At 38.7% G+C, this 7,590-nt stretch overlaps 1 long non-coding RNA gene across 1 annotated transcript; it reads left to right on the forward strand.

The window, feature by feature from the left end:
* Window positions 1–293: 293 nt before the first annotated feature.
* Window positions 294–6,704, forward strand: LOC140713765 (uncharacterized). Its single transcript, XR_012095727.1, has 3 exons — window positions 294–396; window positions 4,115–4,257; window positions 6,220–6,704. It is a non-coding gene; the product is annotated as an uncharacterized lncRNA (long non-coding RNA).
* The last annotated feature ends 886 nt before the right edge of the window (window positions 6,705–7,590 follow it).

Raw genomic sequence — 7,590 nt, forward strand, 5'->3', positions numbered from 1 at the left:
TTGATATGCTGTGGATAACTTCACTCACCATAGCTCTGGACTGATTCTATGACCTTCAGACTCAGCTTTCAGGGACCACTTGCAACTCCTGATCTCAGTAATAATCTTTTTATTTGCACACTTTCTTCTGTTTTTCACATTGGTTGTCAGTCTTTGTTTACATTTAGCTTTATTTTGGAAATACTATTGTATTTCTTAATTTTTCCTGTGAATCTCATGGCAGTATATTGTAGCATATATGTTTTTGATAATAAATTTCCTTTCAATTTGACTTGAACCTTGACATTTTTTAAAGATGAAAGAAAGGGGGCTATTTGAAAATGCCAAAGGAGAGATGAGTTCCTGTGTCAGATCGGCCATGATTGTATCGAATGGGATTAATATCTAACACACCAGGTGAATGGTGCATTCCTGCTCTGGTTTTCTTCTGTTCTTTCATTCTTAGTTTAAGTGTCATTGATGCTATTGCTTTGGATTTCTATCGCAATGATCACCAGCATCAGAGCAGCAGAGGAGCAGCTGGGGTAGGACAAACACCTGCAAGAGCAGTAGTGGCCAACTGCTCAGTGATATACAACACTATAGAAGAAAGGGTAGCAGCCAAGAAGTGCAAATTACATGAGGTCATACCTTATTCACATGTCTGCATTAGGAAAGAAAACATTCTGACATGGCTGAGGTACCAGATGTTAAGTGCCTTAGAACATGGAACAGTACAGCACATTACAGGCCATATGGCTCACAATATTTTATTGACCTTTTCACCTACTTCAAAATCATTCCAACCGTTCCCTTCCTCCATAGCCCTTCATCTTCCTTTCATTCGGGTTTCATTTATGTGTAATTGATTAATTGATTATTATTATTTTATCTTATGTATTGCATTGAACTGTTGCTGCTAAGTTAACAAATTTCACGACACATGCTGGTGATAATAAACCTGATTCTGATTCTATCTAAAAGTATCTTAAATATCTCTAATGTATCTGCCTCTACCACCACCCCTGGCAGTACATTTCATATTCCCGCTATTCACTGTGTTAAAAAACTTAACCTCTGACGTCCCTCCAAACTTTCCTCCAATCACCTTAAAATTATGCCCTCTCATATGAGCTATTTCCACCTTGGGAAAAAAGTTGCTGGCTGTCCACTCTTTATGTGCCTCATATCATCTTACGTACCTCTATCAAATCACCTCTCAAGTCTTGCGTTAAGGCACAGCAGGTACCTGCCATCTATGATAGACATGAACTGTAAGTGAGTACACATTTCTGGGGCAGTGGAAGTCACCAAAAACCTTCTCTCCCTTTGCTATAACTCTCTTCAGGGCTTCTGCCAGAGATAAAAGCAGAATTTTGAAGTCTGTGCCTAACTGATAGCCTTTTTGCCAGGGATGTCAGTCATGTCGACTTTCCCTGCAGTGTTAGTGAAAGTGACTTAGCTTCGTAGCTCCAGCTGCCTCTACCAGACAACATCAACTGCAAGCATCTAAAAATTAAGATGATAACTCGTGAAAGTGAGAACAATCAAAATAGCTCCTTGTACCATCTCTGCTATTCACAATGATCATAGCTGATTTTTTTTTGTAAATCTCATTTCTCTCATATCCTTTTAACATCCAAATATCTGAGAGTCATCCAGTCATACAGCACAGAATCAGATCCTTCGGCCCAAGTTGTCCACATTGACTAGAATATCAACCTAAGCTGATCCCATCTTTTGATCTTTAGAATATATTTGAAGCAATTGAGCCTGTACAGACCCTTAAGTGAAGAATTCCAAACATCTACCACCCTCTGGGTGAAGAAAGATCTTCTCATCTTAGTTCTAAAAAAGCAAATCCCCTATGATAAGCTTGTGATGCCTGATTCTGGACTCCTAGTTAGGAGAAACTTTATCCTTACATTGACTCTGTCAAATCCCATTGAAATGGAGAATTTTTTATAGAGAACGTCCTTTCATATTCTTTTACAGAAAATATAAGAAATTAAAGTAATTTTGAATTGAGCTATTTTACATTTCATAATATAATTGAAAAAATGGATCTAGTTTTCTTCCAACTTGCACCAATAAAAAATCTCAGAAATAGTCAAATCTCATAGCTCCAACAACAATTCTAACACCTTGTGCTCTCATTGTAGAATTTACATGTTCTTTTTTTGCTGTAAGGTGGGCTTCCTTGAGGGCTCCAGTTTCCTCCCACATACCAAAAATGTGCTAATTGCTAGATTTATTGTCATTTGTAAACTACAATTGTACTTTGTAGTAGGAGAGTCGGTAGTGTTTGTAAAAGAAAATAGCTTGAAGGAAAAGAAGTGGGGAAATGGGACTGATTGTTGCTGTATCAAAGTGTTGTAATATGTTTCATGCCCCATATGAGTTCAAGACGAAATGAAACAAAAAAACAAAAATTTTTGCCTTTTGGTCCCAGGCTTCTGCCCATATCCCCACACATCACCAGATGACATATAGTAATTGTCAGGTGCTTTGAGAACATAATAAGTACTGCTGCCAACAACAGCTATTGAGGCAATGAGTTCCACATTCATGACAGTTCAAGTTGTTTTTCTTTCACTCTCAATGTCAGCAGGTCATAAGATATTGGAGCAGAATTAGGCCATTTTGCCCATCGTGTCATCTCCGCCATTCAATCACGTCTGACTTATTTTCCTTCTCAGTCTCATTCTCTTTCCTACTCCCCATAACCTTTGACATCCTTACCAATGAATTACCCATCGACCTCTGTATTAAGTATATGCAAAGGCATGGGCTCCACAACCAACTGTGGTAATGAATTCCACAGATTCACGATTCATCCTTCCATTCCCTAGTTGTCCAACTCTCTGCCAAGGAAAGTGGGCCCTTCCTGTTATCCCTGTCCAGGCCTCCCAGGACTTTATGCATCTTGATGAAATCCCTCATCAGATGCTTTTTGTTAGTTTGAAAACCATTCTAGTCTGACCAAACCTTCATTTGTAAAATTATCCAACTTAGTAATATATGTATAAACATATTAAATCTTGTATTTCCTGTTACGCTTTAACTTTGTTATTGGCACAAGGTACAGAGATGTTACAAAGTGTTCCTTTAAACCAGCTCAAACATGGTGCAAGCTCCTCTATATTCCCTGCTAGTTAGTATAAAGAAGCTCAAACTATTTGCATGCACAGTCACCTATATGGGAGTTATACAAGTGCATCAGAAAACCGGGTGGATCTCTCACTCTCTAGACAACTTGCTTCCTCTCTTCCAGATGGTGTGCTACTTGCACTGCTGCAAGTGATTGAAGGCAAACATTAATAAACCATTAGAGACCAATTCACAATCCCTCAGTAACTAAAATAAAGCAGCCCATTTGCGAGGCTGCAGAATCTGCTTCAGAACAGAATTTTACAGATACAAGCCATCAGAAGTGACAGAGGTAGTTTGTTAGAGCTGCCCTAGTCTGACAATCACTAGGGTGCTAACAAGCTCTGTTACATTGAATAACAGAACCAGCAATCCTCCTAGGTGCACTAATATTGATATCAGAAGAAATTTCTGGTATGATGATCAGTGCAGAGTTAATATGTAGTATCATATAGGAACAAATATTGTCTTTATTACATCTGATCCTACAGTAACTGTACAATTAATTCCTCTGTACATCATGTGAAATGGTATTTATACCACTTTTCCAGGCAGCTGTTTAAAGATTCAATCACTTACTGAACAATACAGTCACAAGATGAACTGCAAAGAATAATGTTTAAGTCAGGGGCATGACAGATGTTGGACAAACAGAGGGAAAGACTTTGAATAAAATATGCAGAATGTTTTAAAAAGCTGAAGTGTGGTGAAAAAAGAAAGAATGAAGCTTATAAGTTCCTTTAATTACCTCAAGATCCCTCAAAATATGATACACCTAAAGATTTATAAACTTATAGAATTTTGCAATATACATAATGAATCAATGTCAACAGAGAAGATTTCTACAAATAGCAAGATGACAGCAAAACTGAACTCACGGTACTCTATAGCGCATGTTGATTACTTTTGCAATTATTATATATACTTAATGTAATTCACATGTTTTCTCCATTATTATGTGTTGCATGATACTGCTGCCGCAAAGACAACAAACTTCACGCCTTATGCCGGTGATATTAAACCCGATTCGGATTCCATCTGCTGTTTCCATACTATAATAGCAGGAATCTTTCACACAGACAAAATCCAAAAGGAAGACACAGTGTCACACCCTATAGCCTAAACCAGGTGAACAACATTTTCTGACTGTAATTGGATCATCTGTGGGATAAATCCTTTAAGCATCTCTGAAAACAGAATAAAATTGGAGAGATAATTCAACCATTGCTAATGAAAAAATTGACAGATGCTAGAAGTATCACGCATTCTGTACAATTTATGACAACATTTATCATTTGCCAAATAATGCTGTTCAAATCTTATGGCATGTTGCAGAAAATTTTACATTTTGGGTCAATTATCCGTTTATGAGAATGTGTATTATTACATGTTGAAACATTGAGGTCTCCGCTCAGATTCTATGATCTGATAAGCAAAACACCTGATTGCAAATGGCCTCTCTCTCGACTCCACACCCTAAACTACTAATTACCTGTCAAATTTGATTACATCCTTTAATTGTATTACTTATGAAAAGACCAAGCACAAAGTGATAAGGAAAATAAAAATACTGTACATTTGATAATACATTATTTATTTTGAGTTCTTGCAGATTTATGAAGTCTAATTATGTTTAATACTCAAAGGGAATACTTCAGACATTTTCTTACAACAATCCGTTGTGGAACCAAGGGACTGATTCAAGGGACAGGTCTTATATTATGAAATATGTTCAACTATTCATTTCATAATAAATCATCCTCTGGGGAGCAATAATCATACCATAATAGAAATTCACATTTGAGGGCAAAAGGCATAGGTCAGAAACAAGTGCTTGAAACTTCAATAAAGGCAACATTACAAATATGAAGTGAGAGTTAGCTAAAGAGAGTGGAAAATAGATTAAAGGTAAGCAAAAAGATAAGCACTAACAGATATCTTGGAAGGAAACAAGTGAAAGAAAAGCCTTAAATTGTCACAGACCAGAATGTCTGGGAATATTTAAAAAACCATCAAAGGAAGATGAAAATATAATGTGATAGAATGTATCTTATGAGAATAAATAATTTTTGGGAAGGAATATTAAAAGCCTAAGTATTAAATAAAAAGGAAAAGAGTTATGCAGTCATTAAAGTTAACATTAACCTATTAAAGGATAATAGGAAATGAAGAAATGGAGGAGACCTTGAATAAATATCTTGTATCTGTCCTCTCAGTGGAAAAAATGCTATAATCCTGGGCAGCACAATAGCCCAGTTAGAAGAAGCACTACCTTATAGGTCCAGGGACTTAGGTTCAATTCTGACCTCAGGTTTTGTCTATAGAGAATATACAGATTAATTTTGTGACTGTATAGATTTTCTCCTGATGACCCAGTTTCCTCCCACATCCCAAAGGCATGTGGGTTGGCCATTGCAAATTGCCTCAAGTATGCGGATGTGTGGTAGAATCTGGTGGGAGTTGATGAAAACGTGGGTAGAATTTAAAAATTGAGATTATTGTTGGATTCGTCGTGGGGTAGCTGACTGTCTCCAAGGCACCAGTGTCTATGATATATCATTCCTAATAGTGGAAATCTGGAGGGAAGAATGAAGACAAAATTTAAAGCAATCACTGACATGAGAGTAAATGTTCTAGACAAATGAAGGGAGTTAAAGCTTAACTAACTCCCTGAATGTTCGACTTACATTATAGGCCCAAAACATGTTCCTGCAGAAACAGTGAGTACATACTATAGTTGTTCTTCTTTACAATTCTGCACTGACAAATGACAATAAGCAATCTTGATCTCAATCTTCCAAAGTTTTCTAGTTTCTGGAAAGGTTGCAGTTGAGTGAAAAATTGCATCTGCAATGTTCTTGCTGTGACTTTGAATGAGTAGAATGGAGACGGGAGCTATAGATGTAAAAGTTCAAGCAGACATTCTGGAAAATTCTTTTGGAGAACTTCACTGAACTCAAAAGTACACTGATGACTTATACTTATTGAGTAGAAAGATAACAATGAGTGATTAATGCAGTTTTTATTATAATTGCACAGTTTACTTCAAAATTTTAGATGCAGACAAATAACTTTGTGTATTAATTACAGATCTACTAAAGGCACACACCTCAGCGGACAAACAGCCATTGAATATTCAGACACAAACAAGAGAAAATCTGCAGATGCTGGAAATCCAAGCAACACACACAAAATGCTAGAGGAACTCAACAGACCAGGCAGCATCTATGGAAAGAAAGTTCAGTCAACCTTTTGGGCCGAGACCATTTGTCAGGGCTGGAGAAAAGAACAAGAGGAGTAGATTTTAAAGGTGGGGGAGGGGAGAGAGAAACACAAGGGGATAGGTGAAATCAGGAGGGGACGGGGTGAAGAAAGGAGTTGGGAAGTTCATCGGTAAGAGAGATACAGGGTAAGAGAAAGGGTAGGTGGGGATAGAAGACAATGGAAGAAAGAAAAGTGAGAAGGAGCACTAGAGGGAGGTGATGGGCAGGCAAGGAAATAAGGTGAGGGGGGAAAGGGGATGGGGAATGGTGAAGGAGAAGGTGGGGGGGAGGCTTTGCCAAAAGTTCAAGAAATCTATGTTCATGCCATCAGGTTGGAGACTACCCAGACGGAATATAAGATGCTGTTCCTCCAACCTGAGTGTGGCCTCATGGCAGCAGTGGAGGAGGCCATGGATTGATATATCAGAATAGGAATGGGAAGTGGAATTAAAATGAGTGGCCACTGGGAGATCCATTTTTTCTGAAGGATGGAGCGTAGGTGTCAGCAAAATGGCCTCCCAATCTATGTCGGGTCTCACCGATATACAGGAGGCATTACCCGGAACACTGGACACAGAACATAACCCCAACAGACTCACAGGTGCAGTGTCACTTCAGCTGTTCGGGGCCCTGAATGATGGTGAGAGAGGAGGTGTAGGGGCAGTTGTAGTACTTGTTCCACAAACAAGGGTAAGTGCCAGGAGGGAGATCAGTGGGGAGCGATGAATGGACAAGGGAGTTGTGTAGGGAGCGATTGTTGTGGAAAGCAGAATGTGGGGGAAGGGAAAGATGTGCTTGGTGGTAGGATCCCATTGGAGACCGTGGAAATTTTGGAGAATTATGTGCTGGACACGAAGGTTGGTGAGGTGGTAAGTGAGGACAAAAGGAGCCCTATCCATAGTAAGGTGGTGGGAGGATGAGGTAACAACAGACATTCATGAAATGGAAAAGATGCTGGTGAGGGCAACATTGATGGTGGGGGAAGGAATGCCCCTTTCTTTGAAAAAGAAGGACATCTCCTTTGTTCTAGAATGAAAAGCCCCAATTCATGCCCCCAAACGGTCCTTCCAGGTGAGACGACACGTCACCTGTTAGTCTGCTGGGGCATTCATACACCTTCGGTTATTGAATTATCTTACATAGTATATGATGTGAGAAACCTGAATGATCCACACCCAAGTCTGGTGTCAATGTCCTG

Source organism: Hemitrygon akajei, chromosome 20 (genome assembly GCF_048418815.1).
Source record: "Hemitrygon akajei chromosome 20, sHemAka1.3, whole genome shotgun sequence".
Lineage (NCBI taxonomy): Eukaryota > Metazoa > Chordata > Chondrichthyes > Myliobatiformes > Dasyatidae > Hemitrygon > Hemitrygon akajei.